Genomic DNA, 16,523 nt, shown 5'->3' with positions numbered 1-16,523 from the left:
AAATTGCCGTTACTGTCCAAAATGGTTTGGAGGGGTTATTGGGTTACGGGGATAGGGTAGAAGTGAGGGCTTAAGTGGGTTGGTGCAGACTCGATGGGCCGAATGGCCTCCTTCCACACTGTATGTTCTATGACTATGTCTATGTCTATGAAATCATTGTCGATTGTCGTAAAAAAAACCAGCTGGTTCCCTAATGACCTTTAGGGAAGGAAATTTGCCGACATGTGACTCCAGACCCACAGTAACATGGTTGACTCTTAACTGCCCCTCAGTTAGGGATGGGCGATAAATGCAGGCCCAGTCTGCGATGTCCACGTCCCATGAATGAATAAAAAAAAACTTGAGATGATTCCTCGTGCTTCTATTACTTTTGTGGTAAATTTAAAGCTCTAAACTGACCATGCTTGTAAGTGTTGTGTGATAGAAAAGGCAAATGGACCGTATGTCAGGAGAGGATGACAATTGGTTCCATTGGACAGGAGAGCGAGGGTGGCTTTCCTGTTGCCCGTTCCTCATTCCTGCAATCTAATTTCAGCCTACAAAGGGTTAATGCACTGGGACCAAGTTCGGGAAACTTTAGTTATAAAATACTCTCCACTTTTCTGTTGATTTGAGGCTTTATTTTATTTTTGCTGAACAGTGGAATCCAGCTATATATCAAATTTAACTGTGTAGGGAACATCATTGCCCACACACTTTTTAATTGTCAAAATAACAAATATTATACTTGGAAATAAGTTTTCAACAATTCTGCTGCAGTACACATCTTTAAATAAATGAAAAAAAGCACCATGTAGTTCACACAAATAAATCTGTGAACAGCGTGAACGACTCCCACTGGTTGGTTTTGAAATTTCTGCTGTGAGTGACCTGAGAAATTAGCAACCTTTGTTAAAAGGCAAAATCATATTTGTCCAACCCCCGATCTTAGAGAATCCAGGGCGGTACAAACTCCATTCACTAATAAGCCACCAGCTAGATGAAAGGCCCTGTTGGTGATGTGAAGTCTCAGACATTCCTGTTCAAAGTGTAAGAGTGTAACATGCCCAGTGGGAGTTACATGTTCTCCACTGATACAGTATGTCAAAACAGAACAAAGAAGTTTCTTGAATCAGCCTTACAGTGACAGGATTGATCACAACAGGACAGACTGAAGCCTGTGTTAATAAAACTTCTGTTGGCCTGCCAAATGGTCTTTTGTAGAAGAATAGTGGAAATCTGTTTACTAGCAGGTCCAACTCGATCAGTACAATTGGGACTTTGCAACAGAAACACAAAATACTGAGTTCAACAGGTTTGTTTTGAATCACTAGCTTTCGGAGCACAGCTGCTTCCTCAGGTGAATGAAGAGGTGGGTTCCAGAAACATATATACAGACAAAGTCAATGGTGCAAGACGATACTTTGAATGGAGTGGGAGGCCCCCAATTCGGTTGCTCACCTGGAATGTAAGGGGTGAATGGCCCAGTGAAAAGACCGAGGGTATTCGCCCACCTGAAAAGTTTGAATGCTGATGTGGTATTTCTGCGGGAGACTTATTTGCAGGGAAGGCACCAGACAAGGTTGCGGAACGGGTGGGTGGGTCAAATATTTCACTCAGGCTTTGGCGGTTGGACCCGGGGGCGGGGTTGGAGGGATTTTGATCAATAAAAGGGTTAACATTTCGCCTGATAAGGTCTTGGCAGATCCAAATGGCAGACATTTGTTAGTAGGTCCTTAGCGGCCCCTCATTACTCTTGGTTAATGTCTGTGCGCCAAACTGGGATGATAAAAAGTTGCTGGCCTCCATTCCAGATTTTAATTCACATCAGCTAATCTTGGGGGAGGTGACTTAAACTGTATTCTAGATCAATCCAGGCCCAAATCTCTGACTCTATCAGGTGTGGCAAAATGATTGCTGGTTTTCATGGAGCAGATGGGTGGGCAGATGGGTAGGTTTGCCAGCTTTAAGGAGCTGTCGGAAAAATGTCAACTCCTTGAGACCAATTTGTTTAGATATTTCCAGATTTGTGATTTTTGCGGAAGGCTTTTCTTTCTTTGCCCTTGGCACCACCGTCCTCCCTGTTGGAGAGGATTTTATCTTTGACCGGGTCTAGTGAAGGAAATATTTCGGGCACTAATGGCCAGATCCTGTCAGTGGAGTCCGCTCTGTTGAATGAGGTGAAGGAGAAATGAGAGGGTTAATTGAGTCATATATTGGATGTGGAGATGTGGAGCGAGGGTCAATACCACGTCCTCCTTACTCGGCTTAGTTTGATCCAGTTCAAGGTGGTGCACAGGGCCCATCTGGCCAAGGCGAGGATGAGTGTTTCTTTCAGGGGTGGATGACAGGTGTGATCGTTGTCTCGGGGGCCGGCTAACCATACCTACATATTCTTGTCATGACAAGAACATTTGGCTGTGGCAGTCATTCTGAGAACTCTGAGATTCAATAAACTTCAATGATTACATCAAGGACATTTGGGCATCACAAAGTGTCGAGCCGAGGCAAGATATTCCATTTAGTGGTCAGCTCTCTCAAAACGGAAAATTGTATTACTTGTGCTATTCATCCTCAGGAGACAAGAGAACCATTGATATCTTCTTTTCCATCAAGACTATGTTAATATCTTGGGATGGACCTCTTCCAACTCTGAGGTTAAATGTTCTTGTTCATAGGAGACTACTACTCCAGATGGATACAAGTCAAACACCTGCAGGGTTACATTTCTGAAACAGTAATTACATAATTGGAGGAGATATTTGCAACACATGGAGTCCCAGACATGCCAGATCATCGACATGGGTACCACCATTATATGTGAGAACACCACCCACCAGGTACGTGGTACATAATCGTGCGACTCAGCCAACGTTGCCTACCTCATACGCTGCAAGAAAGGATGTCCCGAAGTATGGTATGTTGGCGAGACCACGCAGACACTACGACAACGGATGAACGGACATCGCGCGACAATCGCCAGGCAGGAATGTTCCCTTCCAGTCAGGGAACACTTTAGCAGTCAAGGGCATTCAGCCTCTGATCTTCGGGTAAGCATTCTCCAAGGCGGCCTTCAGGACGTGCGACAACGCAGAATCGCCGAGCAGAAACTTATAGCCAAGTTCCGCACACATGAGTATGGCCTCAACCGGGACCTTGGTTCATGTCACATTACATTCAGCCTCCACCATCTGGCCGGGGAGAAATTCTACCAACTGTTGGGGCTTGAGACAACTCACATCTCTTTAACCTATGATTATCCCTCTCTCCAGTTGCTCTGTTTGGACCAGTAGACATAATTACCTGCAAAGACCTGCATTCAAAGTAGCGTATTAAATCTTTGACTTTGTCTACATATCTGTTTCTGGAACTCACCTCTTCATTCACCTGAGGAAGGAGCAGTGCTCTGAAAGCTATGATTCAAAACAAACCTCTTGGACTTTAACCTGGTGTTGTAAGACTTCTTACTATGCTCACCCCAGTCCAACGCCGGCACCTTCACATCATGACTATATTCATGGTCCTACCTCATTTAAACAAGTAATATTGAGGTGAGGTGTAATAGACATGCACTAGTTGTCACACAAAAGCAAAGTTCTAAAAGTCAAAGCCGTCATCTACCAAATTGAACAGACCATTCATCCACCAATCCTGGTGACCACCAGATGGCGAATCTGATTCATCGATTAATTCTACTTCTGTTTAGCAAAGTTTGTAAGGTCACCCAGAGAACTCAAATCCCAAATCTCCACCAAAGGAGCTGAGGACCTGTTCAGGTAGACTAATGAAACTACCACAGCAGTTGTCCATATAAAATAGAAGAGGAAGTCAAAGACTTGGGAGGAGATATGGTACAATGAGGAGATCAGAAATTTATGGGAGATAAAGTACAAGGGGTTAATTCTAATTGTGTAATATGCTAATGAGACAATGTATACATCATCACAGGAAGTCATATGATTTCACATGATCTTGCTCTCTCTTCTAGAACCTCATGGTAAGATGTGGACACAGGAAGACATGTTTCAATAAAGTCTACTCACGTTCTCAGCTCCTGAGGAGGAAATCTGGGATTTGAGCCATCTGGTTCTTTTAGCCCGGCAGACTATGTAAATATTCGTATTAGCACAATGAGACTAAAAATATGACAAAAACTATTTTACCAATGCCATGTGTGGAATAGAATCATACCTATTCTGAACCCTCAAACAAGAAAAAAGTACAGCACAGGAACAGGCCCTTCGGCCCTCCAAGCCCATGCCGACCATGCTGCCAGTCGAAACTAAAATCCTCCACACAGCCAGGGTCCGTATCCCTCTTTTCCCATCTTATTCATTACATGAATAAGATCTGCATTAAGATGCCCCTTAAATGTCACTATCATCCCTGCTTCCACCACCTCCTCCGGCAGCGAGTTCCAGGCACCCACTATCCTCTGTATAAAAAAACTTGTCTCATACATCTCCTCTGAACCTTACCTCTTGCACCTTAAACCTATGCCCCCTAGTAATTGACCCCTCTGCCCTGGGAAAACTATCCACTCTGTCTATGCCCCTCATAATTTTGTAGACCTCTATCAGGTCACCCCTCAACTTCCTTCGTTCCAGTGAGAACAAATCAAGATTATTCAATCTCACCTCATAGCTAATTCCCTCCATATCAGGCAACATCCTGGTAAATCTCTTCTTCTCTAAAGCCTCCACATCCTTCTGGTAGTGTGGCGACCAGAATTGAACACTATACTCCAAGTGTGGACTAACTAAGGTTCTCTTCAGCTGCAACATGACTTGACATTTTTTATACTCAATGCCCTGGCCAATGAAGGAAAGCATGCCCTATGCCTTCTTAACTACCTTCTCCACCTGTGTTGCCCCTTTCAGTGACCTGTGGACCTGTACACCTAGATCTCTCTGACTGTCAATACTCTTGAGGGTTCTACCATTCACTGTATATTCCGTGCCTGTATTAGACCTTCTAAAATGCATTACCTCACATTTGTCCAGATGAAACGCCATTTGCCATCTCTCCACCCAAGTCTCCAAACTATCTAAATCCTGCTGTATCCTCTGACAGTCCTCATCGTTATCCGCAATTCCACAAAACTTAGTGTCGTCCGCAAACTTACTAATCAGACCATTTACATTTTCCTCCAAATTATTTATATATACGACAAACAGTAAAGGCCCCAGCACTGAACCATGTGGAACACCACTAGTAACAACCCTCCAATCAGAAAAGCAGCCTTCCATTTCTACTCTCTGCCTTCTATGACCTAGCCAGTTCTGTATCCACCTTGCCAGCTCACCTCTGATCCCGTGTGACTTCACCTTTTTTACCAGTCTGCCATGAGGGACATTTTCAAAGGCCTTGCTGAAGTCCATTTAGACAACTTCCACTGCCCTACCTGCATCAATCATCTTTGTGACCTCCTCGAAAAACTCTATCAAGTTAGTGAGACACACCCTCCCCTTCACAAAACCGTGCTGTGTCTCGCTAATACATCCACTTGCTTCCAAATGGGAGTAGATCCTGTCTCGAAGAATTCTCTCCAGTAATTTCCCTCCCCTGACCTAAGGCTCACCGGCCTGTTGTTCCCTGGATTATCCTTGCTACCCTTCTTAAACAAAGGAACAACATTGGCTATTTGCCAGGCCTCCAGGACATCACCTGAAGACAGTGAGGATCCAAAGATTTCTGTCAAGGCCTCAGCAATTTCCTCTCTTGCCTCCTTCAGTATTCTGGGGTAGATCCCACCAGGCCCTGGGGATTTATCTACCTTAATATTTTTCAAGACGCCCAACGCCTCGTCTTTTTGGATTTCAATGTGACCCAGGCTATCTACACACCCTTCTCCAGACTCAACATCCACCAATTCCTTCTTTTTGGTGAATACTGATGCAAAGTATTCATTTTGTACCTCGTCAATTTCCTCTGGCTCCACACATAGATTCCCTCCCCTGTCCTTGAGTGGGCCAACCCTTTCCCTGGCTACCCTCTTGCTTTTTATGTATGTGTAAAAAGCCTTGGGATTTTCCTTAACCCTATTCGCCAATGACTTTTCGTGACCTCTTTTAGTCCTCCTGACTCCTTGCTTAAGTTCCTTCCTGCTTTTCTTATAATCCACACAGGCTTTTTCTGTTCCCAGCCCTGACAAATGCCTCCTTTTTTTTTTTGACGAGGCCTACAATATCTCTCGTTATCCAAGGTTCCCGATATTTGCCACATTTATCCTTCTTCCTCACAGGAACATGCCAGTCCTGAATTCCTTTCAACTGACATTTGAAAGCCTCCCACATGTCAGATGTTGATTTACCCTCAAACATCCGTCCCCAATTTAGGTTCTTCAGTTCCCGTTTAATATTGTTATAATTAGCCTTCTCCCAATTTAGCATATTCACCCTGGGACAACTGTTGTCCACCAGCACTTTAAAAATTACTGAATTGTGGTCACTGTTCCTGAAATGCTCCCCTACTGAAACTTCTACCACCTGACCGTGCTCATTCCCCAATACCAGGTCCAGTACAGCCCCTTCCCTAGTTGGACTATCTACATCTTGCTTTAAGAAGCCTTTCTAGATGCTCCTTACTAACTCTGCCCCGTCCAAGCCCCCAGCACTAAGTGAGTCCCAGTCAATATTGGGGAAGTTAAAGTCTCCCATCACAACAACCCTCTTGCTTTTACTCCTTTCCAAAATCTGTCTATCTATCTGTTCCTCTATCTCCCGTTGATTGTTCGGAGGCCTGGCTTAGATACCCCTCTAAATTTTGATTCAGTAATTAATTAATTATGTTTAGTTAGTTTAACAATGTTTAATTTTTACATTTAGTGCAGATTCTCTACCAGCCAATCAGGTCACAACTTTCCTGTGACTTCACTTTTCAGTTTTTGCCCCCCCAGTCGGATCACTCAGAATAGCAGGATATCTATCACTTACCGGTCATCACTTACCATTAATAATTACTGTGAGATTTTCTCAGTTTCCTTTGTAATCATGTTTTGTCTCGGGTGCTCCAAGCAGGATCACATAAGGAATTCAGGGACATACATAATATGTGGATTTTATGTTGACTAATCTTTGAGAACAAGGGTGGGGGCAAGATCATAGCAGCGTAATACTCACTGCATTTACGTTGACTTCATCCTGCTAACAATTTTAACTGACAGGATTCAGGAGGCATGTCAGCCCACACTTCAAGCAGATGAGAGGACAATGAAGATGCAAAAGTATAGAACCAATGATGTCATTCAGATCTCAACACTATTTTAACATTTTCAGTGAGGTCACACCCGGTGCCAGTCTTGCTAGCAACCAGGGGCGCCAAGGCAGATCTGTAAAAGGCCACATGCTACAATCTAGCAGGTGGGATTGTATTCAGCTGCAATCAAGGATAGATGTTAAAGGGCAGGAAGGATGATTTGCTCGATTTAGTAACTCCATTTGCATTCTGGCAATTAGAAAAGATTTTATAGTTCAATATCTGATGCACAATTTTAAATATATAGAAGCAGAAGATAGTTTTGAATTTCCCCTGTTAACATTAATGATAATGAAGATTTTTAAAAGTTGTGAAATCATTTATTTTAACCCTGTTACAATCCCCATGGGAACTATGATCCAAAATAACTAAATTTATCAAACAAACCCCAAATGAAGAAATTAGCAACAGGACTTTCATTCTTTGAATCTTTTACTTCAGCGTGAATCAGAACCAATGGAAATCAAATGTGAATTAACAGGAAAATTATACTTCAAATTGAAAGGCAAATTTCACTTTAAATAGTTGACACAACCAGTGGCGGACTGGCCAGGGTGTCAGCTTGCCCGATGGCAAGTGGGCCCCTGATGAAGTGGGCCCCTGATGAAGTGGGCCCCCTATATCAAATAAAAATGCAATAAAGAAACAAACACAGGCAACTGTTTTAGTAATAAAAAGGAATAAGAAAAAAAAGAGAACAGGACACAAATAAGCAGTGCATGAAAAGGAACGAAGCAGGGGAGGTAGTGGAAGGATGTGGAATGGGGGGCCCGGGTCGGGCATAATTAAGGAAATTCCATGTTTTCAGCAAGAGTGTGTGAATTTAAAGATAAAGTTACAATTCGTGATTTGAGATGGTCGGCAACTTCAAAGGATATCAAGCAATAGTCTTGGTTCAGCCAGTACATCAGTCCGGGGCCCGGAGAGCTAAGAAGGGGCCCGTGAATCTCTGAAGGGCCCTTAAAAATTATAATTAATTAGATAAATAAATCTCCAACTTCTTTCCTGAGATTTGTATTCTAACTTAATAAAATATAATTGTTTTTAAAAAGAGCAATACCAAATAAAAATGCAATAAAGAAACAAACAAATAATCACTCAGTGTATGAAGGAACGAAGCAGTGTTAAACGGATGTGAAAAGGAGTGGAGGGGGGAGGGGCTGGTTCACCCCGGTCGGACATAGTTGGAAATCCACGTTTTCAGCAAGAGTGTGTGAATTTAAAGATAAATTTACAGTTCGTGATTTGAGATGGTCGGCAACTTGAAAGGATATCAAGCAGTACATAGGGTCGTGAGGTCACCGAAAAGGAGAAGCGGTACCTTTGACTGTGAATCATGAGGTCAAAGATATTGAAGTGATAAGCCATGATCGGTAAACTCAAAGAGTTGCGACTTGTAACACTACACTGGTATCAAACTGGACATGTTAACTTTAGTCGTGGGACCATTCTTAATGTCTTACTATAGTCGGACCAAACTTCTAAGTTTCAACAGTTGTCTCAGTTGCTTGCTGGTGTGAACACTGGGCAGTGGATTTTCTCCTCTTCTGAAGCTGCATAGGCCACAGTAGTATTGACTAATGAACATAGCCTATTGAAGTGTAAGTAAGTTATTTCATATTTTTTATCAAGTAGGGGTTTATCTGGCGTTCCTTCAAGTTATTCTTGCAATCATCAATAATAATTTTTCCTAATGTGGGCTATTTTTAATTAAGTTTTTATTTCAGGAATATTACCCCTACCAGCATGGAAAAGAAAAAGCATAAATCTGGGTCACTAAAACACAAAGAACAAAAAGAAGCGGAAAGGAAGGAATCAGCCAAGCGCTGCAGGCCTATTACAGAGTTTATAATACCACAAGCACAATCCACATCAATATCCAGTTCTGCAACAAATAATCAAGAAGCAAGAAACAATGCTCATGGTGATGATGCAATGACATGCGAGTTACAAGAACAGAGAAGAGCTACTTTGAATGTAGAGACAAATACAAGTGCATCCATTACTAATCAACGCAGGCCCAATATTTCTTCTGGCTTCCTTGTTCCGGTATCTGTACTGCCTGTAGTTGCAACATCTGAATACATAGCTTCAACTAGTGACAGGGAATCAGATATTCCTTCAAGCATAAATGACTTAGTTTCTGAAGCACAACCTGTAAATGAACCTACGCAAGAAAATGAAAGATCAATTACTGGAATCTTCCAATATCCATCACGAGCAAAGCTAAAACAGTTTTTTGCTGAACATCCACTTCAGCCACTTGATGATCTGCCATTTGATGCTCGTTTGTATGAGAGGAAAATTATGAACGACTCAGTCCCAAGAAAATGGCTAACATATAACAAAGAAAATAGATGCTTATATTGTTCATACTGCTTAGCCTTTGAGTTTCCCAACACTTGTAATCCAGCACCCTTTGTACGTGGCTTTAGTGACTACAGGCGTATTAGCCAGAGCTTGACTTTACATGAATCGAGAACAACACATGTCAGAAATGCTCAGCAATATATCAGTGTGGTTAATGATGGCACCTTAGATAAATTTTTTGCAGCATCACTAATTAAAAAGAAAGAAGAAGTATTGAAGCAGAGAAGTATTGTCATGAAGATTATAGACATCATAAAGATGTTAGGCAAACAAGCACTTCCTTTTCGAGGTCACAGAAATGAATCGGCCTACACTCTAGATAATGAGGTTCTGAATCATGGCAATTTTTTAGCTACAGTGCAGTTGATGGCAAAATATGACCCCATTATGGCAGCTCACGTTTCTGCAGTGCAAAACAAGTAAAACAAAGAATCAAACGATTAGAGCAACAAGGAAAGGCTCAAAGTAAAGGCCGTGGTGGACTTGTTACATACCTGAGTAAAACAACTATAAACATGTTAATCAAAATTATGAAGAATATGATACAAGAAAGAATTAGTCATGAAGTTTGTCAAGCAAAATATTATTCTATTCAGGTTGATTCAACACAAGATAATTCATCCATCGATCAGTTTAGCATTATTATTTGGTATGTGCTTAAAGGTATTATCTGTGAGCGACTACTTTCAGTTGTGCCAAGTAATAATGGTACAGGACAGGGACTTTTTGATCTATCGATTGAAACATTACAGGATCTTAAAATTGACCCCCAACAATGTTTATCTGATAGCACAGATGGCACTGCAAGCTACCGTGGCCAGTATAATTGTTTACAAAGTAAAATTGCTGATGTGGCTGATCAACATGTTCATATATGGTGCTATGCTCATGTCTTGAATTTGGTGATAACTGAAACAACAAAATGTTGTGTGCCTGCAGTTTCTTTTTTCAATTTGCTCCAGAATATAGCAACTTTTGTGAAAGCATCATACAAGAGAATGGCTGTATGGATAGAAGTTGTTGGAAAACATCTAGGACAAGAAAAAATAAAACGATTAAAGCTAATTGGTGAGACCAGATGGTCAGGAAAATCCAATGCAGCAACAACTATATTTGGACGTTTTGATAATGCCGCTGCCAGTACTTTCGTAAATGTATTGACATGCTTATCAATGATACAAGATTCAGAAAAGTTTGATGCAAAAACAAAACATGAAGCAAATGTTTTACTTCAAATTCTTCTAAAGTTTGAAACCATATTGACAGCATTTACTTACTTGTATACATTTGAAACTACAACCCCGTTATCAAGTTATCTACAGACAAGTGGTTTAGATATGTTTACTGCATGGAGTTTGGCAGATTCAGCTACAACAAAGTTGAAGGAACAGACAAGAACATTTGATAACGTTCACAGCAAGGCTTTGGAATTTGTAAATAAATGTGATGACAGGATTTCACAGATGAATATGGATGAAAATCAAACATTGGAAATTGATGAGTTGGAAACAGCATTGCCAGTTAAGAGGCAGAGGAAGAAGAAAAGAATGGCAGATGAGCTTATTGATGATGAAAGAAATTCCTCAGATTCTCTAGCTGATTTTCGAGTAAATGTTTAACCTAATAATGGATCGCATTGTCCAGTCACTAGAATCATGCTTTGTACAACACAAACAATTGTATAAAGATTTGTCCTGCTTGGACCCAGCAAAGTTTAAAACTATTGCAGAGAAAGGCCTTGAAGATGAAGCATTGGAAGGTATTATTAAGCTGTTTCCACAAATCAGCAAAGATCAAGTAATATTGGAATTGTTTTCTTTTGCTTCAAACTTTGATGTATTAAAGTTATTGCTTAATGATGGTGAGAATATGGATTCCAGTTGCAACAATTGTAAAATTTGCAGCACTTGCCCATCGTGTGTACTAAAATTCTGGCATCCAACAGACTTCATGACAAGGCATATGATAACTTTTATGAACTTTATAAAGTCATCTGCACACTATCAGTTACTCAAGTCCAATGTGAGAGGAAATTTTCAAAGCTAAAGATCATAAAGACAAAGCTAAGAAATTCGCTGTCTGAGGAGAATTTGGAATCATACATGTTGCTATCCATTGAAAAGGGATTGTTAGATGAATTGGATGCAGAAGCAATTATTGGCAGATTCGCACAATCATCTAGCAAACACAAGCGATTGCTCGTAATATAGTGGACTGCATGCAATGCTCTATTGTGCTTTTGAACTATCTGTTAATGTGTAAATTGTGCAGTAAACTATTTAAAAATATCAACCAATTACTTAAAATTTTAAAAAAATAAAAAATTCAATTATAATATTCTGTATTTACATTTGGTATCTACTGCCAGTAATATGTACAGTACATGTACACTGTAATTACTAAGAAATGCACATTTTTTCCACAAAAATTTCAATTGTACCCTTTTTTCCATATGAAAATTTTATTTATTCGTTATGAAAATTAAATGATAGCATTGTAGTTGTGGGTGGGCCCCCTTTGTCTCCTGGCAACCAATATTTTTAGACCCAGTCCACCACTGGACACAACCACAAGCATGCACAGCATTATGTAGCTACACATTTCCAAAATATGCTCTTCTTTATTTACAGAGGTTAAGTTGGGAATCCTATCTATCAAGTTCTCACCTCTGAGTTTCATGGGTCAATCATCATCAGTAAAGCACATTTCTACGAACCCGCTCTCCCTTGGGTCACAAATAGCCTTGATAGTGTAGCTTTCCAGAATTCCTTTTCAACTGACCATCCAATAGCATCCCAGTTCATAATTTGACTTCTTCTAGGAAAACACACAAATCTTTATTCACACAGCTTTCCAGGTATTAGACCTTTTTAAAAAAATTATATTTTTATGAAAGTTTTAGAATTTTTTACAAGTAATGCAACAACATTTTTAAAGCACAACTGGTACAGTACAGAACAAATATCTCTGCAAATGGAAAAACAAGCAAGACAGTGGTCCTGAAGAACTAATGTCTCCAATTTTAACACTGGATCAATCAGCAAATGGGGAGAAATAGAATACGGCCATATAAACAAGATAGGATAATATGCACATGCATAACTTTCTGTGCAGCGAGATCACAACTTGCAATATGGTTCATGGGAAACCTTACAGGAGAAGGTCATATGGAGCGGAGCCCATTAATTTTAGATAGGGGTCCCGCACTTTATGGAATATATCAGACTTAGAATGCATCATAGACTCAGAAATTCCATAGGGATACATACAATGACTATTTTATGCCAGTTTTGAATTGAAGGATAGCACCGGATAGCTAGGGTGGCACGGTAACACAGTGGTAGCACTATTGCTTCACAACTCCAGGGTTCCGCCGACGTGGCCACGGGTCACGTCGGCGAAAAACAGAGTAGCTTTAAAACGGCGTCAACCATTGATGATGGTTGACGCCGTTCAGTGACCTAGGGCGAGTGCGGGGGGGGGGATTGCGCAGGGGGGTTGCGCAGGGGGATTGCGTGGGGGGGGTTGCGCGGGGGGGGTTGCGCGGGGGGGTTGCACGGGGGGGGTTGCGCGGGGGGGGGGGGGGGTTGTGGGGGGGTTGAGAGAGGGGGGGTACCGGCGGTGAAGGGGGGTTGCGGCATTGAGAGGGGGGTACCGGCGTTGCGAGAGAGGGGGCGGCGTTGGAGGGGAGTAGGGGTGGTGGGGACGGGGGTAGGGGTGGTGGGGAGGGGGGAGGGGGGTAGGGGTGGTGGGGAGGGGGGGTAGCGGCGTTGGAGGGGGTAGGGGTGGTGAGGGGATAGGGGTGGTGAGGGGGGTAGGGGTGGTGAGGGGGTAGGGGCGTTGGAGGGGGTAGGGGTGGTGAGGGGGGTAAGGGTGGTGAGGGGGGTAGGGGCGTTGGAGGGGGTAGGGGTGGTGAGGGGGTAGGGGCGTTGGAGGGGATAGGGGTGGTGAGGGGGGGGTTGGGATCGGGGGCAGCGGCGTGCAGAGTGGGGGCGACGGTGCGTTGGCCCCGGCCATCCGTCGCCCCCCCTGCACGCCGCTGCCCCCTACCCCAACCCCCCCTCACCACCCCTACCCCCTCCAACGCTCCTACCCCCCTCACCACCCCTATCCCCTCCAACGCCGCCCCCCCCCCTCTCAATGCCAGTACCCCCCCCTCTTCCTCTCAACGCAGGTAAACCCCCCCTCTCCTTTCCTCTCAACGCCGCAACCCCCTCCCTCCCTCCTCTCCTCTCAACTCAACGCCGCAACCCCCCCTCCCTCTCCTCTCCTCTCAACGCCGCAACCCCCCTCTCCTTTCCTCTCAACTCAACGCCGCAACCCCCCCTCCTCTCCACGCCGCAACCCCCCCCTCTCTCCCTCCCCCCCTCTCTCCTCTCCTCTCAACTCAACGCCGCAAACCCCTCCCCCCTCTCCTCTCAACACCGCAACGCCCCCTCCCTCCCTCCTCTCCTCTCCTCTCAACGCCGCAAACCCCCCCTCCCTCCCTCCTCTCCTCTCAACTCAATGCCGCAAACCCCTCCCCCTCTCTCCACTCAACGCCGTAACACCTCCTTCCCTCCCTCCCTCCCCTCCTCTCAACTCCGCACCCCCCCCCAAACGCCGGGTCTCTCTCTTCTCCTCCCCCCCCCCAAACTCCGGCTCGCTCCCTTCTCCTCCCCCCCCCCCAAACGCCGGGTCTCTCCCTTCTCCTCCCCCCCCCAAACGCCGGGTCTCTCTCTTCCCCCCCCCCCAAACGCCGGGTCTCTCTCTCCCCCCCCCCCCAAACGCCGGGTCTCTCTCTCCCCCCCCCCCAAACGCCGGGTCTCTCTCTTCTCCTCCCCCCCCCCCAAAACGCCGGGTCTCTCCCTTCTCCTCCCCCCCCCCAAACGCCGGGTCTCTCTCTCCCCCCCCCCCAAACGCCGGGTCTCTCTCTTCCCCCCCCCCAAAACGCCGGGTCTCTCTCTTCCCCCCCCCCCCCCCCCAAACGCCGGGTCTCTCTCTCCCCCCCCCCCCAAAACGCCGGTACTCTCTCTCCCCCCCCCAAACGCCGGGTCTCTCTCTTCTCTCCCCCCCCAAACGCCGGGTCCTCTCTCTCCCCCCCCCCCCAAACGCCGGGTCTCTCTCTTCTCTCCCCCCCCAAACGCCGGGTCTCTCTCTCTCCCCCCCCCCAAACGCCGGGTCTCTCTCTTCTCCTCCCCCCCCCCCCCAAACGCCGGGTCTCTCTCTTCTCCTCCCCCCCCCCCCCCAAACGCCGGGTCTCTCTCTTCTCCTCCACCCGCCCCCCCCAAACGCCGGGACTCGCCACTTCCGCAGCGGGTGAAACTGACGCGTATCGCGTCAGTCCGCTGCTGGCCCTTTCGGGAACGGAGATTACCGGCTTAAAAGAAGGCCCCGTCGCCGGAGTCATCTGCATCGCTTTTTCCCGCCGGAAACGGGCGTCACGTCGGTCCGCGGAGAATTTCGCCCAAGGTGAGAGGCCAATATTCGGGATCATCAACCCCTTTGGAACTAGGGTTGGTCAACTTTAGACGAGGCTTCTCCTTATTCCAGATAAACGAGCTAATCATTCCATTAATCTCATTTAAGACCCGAGCAGAGAATAAGATTAGCAACATCTGCAACATATTCAATTTAGGCAACATATTCATCTTAATCAAAGCAATCCTACCCAGCCACGATACCAGCAGGGAGGATCAATGAGTCAAGTCACGGCTAATAGATTCAATTAACTGAAGGAAACTGGCCCCATAGAGCTGTTTGAAAAAGGGGGTAATTCTAACACCCAAATATGTGAACCCCAATGGAGACCACCTAAAAGGACAATGAACAAAGTGGGGTAGTTTACCACTCAACTGTCCCAGTGGCACAGATTCCGACTTTGTAAAATTAATCATATAACCTGAGAAGGCGTTAAATCTATCTATCATATGAATGATAGTGGGAACTGAAAGATTCGGCTTCACACAGCAGCACATTATTAGCAGAAAGCATGATCTCATGCTGTTTCCGTCCACAGTCCAGAACAGATAACAAGGGACTGTGCCCAATATCCTCTGCCAATGGCTGTGGCCAGTGCGAACAGCAAGGGTGCAGCCCTGTCTAGTCCCTCACTTAAGACCAAAATTCTCAGATCCACAACCATCGTGAGCACTGCTGCCAAAGTTCTATGAGATTGTTTTTCAAACTTATTTTCCCGGGATTCTATGTTCTATGTTCGACTCACTTTTACCAACTGGCCAACCTTCATGATCCACGCCGGCCGAACTACATGACCCACGCCGGCCAAACTACACGATCCACGCCGGCCGAACTACACCATCCAGACAGGCCGAACTACACGATCCACGCCGGTTGAACTTCATGACCCACGCCAGCCGAACTACACGACCCACGCCAGCCGAACTACACGATCCACGCCGGCCGAACTACACGACCCACACCGGCTGAACCACACGACCCACGCCGGCCGAACTACACGATCCACAGCGGCCAAACTGCACCACCCAATGCAGCTGAACTTCACAACCCATGCCGGCAGAACTACATGACACACGGCGGCCGAACTACATGACACACGCCGGCCGAACCACACGACCCACGCCGGCCGAACTACACGACCCACGCCGGCTGAACTACACGATCCACGCCGGCCGAACCACACGACCCACGGCGGCCAAACTGCACCACCCAATGCAGCTGAACTTCACAATCCACGCCTGCCGAACTACACGACCCACGGCGGCCAAACTGCACCACCCATGGTGGCTGAACTTCACAATCCACGCCTGCCGAACTACACGACCCACTCCGGCCGAACCACATGACCCACGCCAGACGAACTACACGACCCACGCCGGCCGAACTACACGACCCACGCCGGCCGAACTACACGACCCACGCCGGCCGAACTACATGACCCACGCCGGCCAAACTGC

At 45.4% G+C, this 16,523-nt stretch overlaps 1 long non-coding RNA gene across 1 annotated transcript in view; it reads right to left on the bottom strand.

The window, feature by feature from the left end:
• Nucleotides 1-16,523, bottom strand: part of LOC119965645 — a 48,244-nt gene that overhangs the window by 24,057 nt on the left and 7,664 nt on the right. The window contains exon 2 of the long non-coding RNA XR_005460591.1: nucleotides 12,273-12,423. This is a non-coding gene — a long non-coding RNA (uncharacterized LOC119965645). The remainder of the gene's footprint in view (nucleotides 1-12,272; nucleotides 12,424-16,523) is intronic.

Source organism: Scyliorhinus canicula, chromosome 5 (assembly GCF_902713615.1).
Source record: "Scyliorhinus canicula chromosome 5, sScyCan1.1, whole genome shotgun sequence".
NCBI classification, from domain to species: Eukaryota; Metazoa; Chordata; class Chondrichthyes; order Carcharhiniformes; family Scyliorhinidae; genus Scyliorhinus; species Scyliorhinus canicula.
This window is presented reverse-complemented; position numbering and strand designations above follow the sequence as displayed.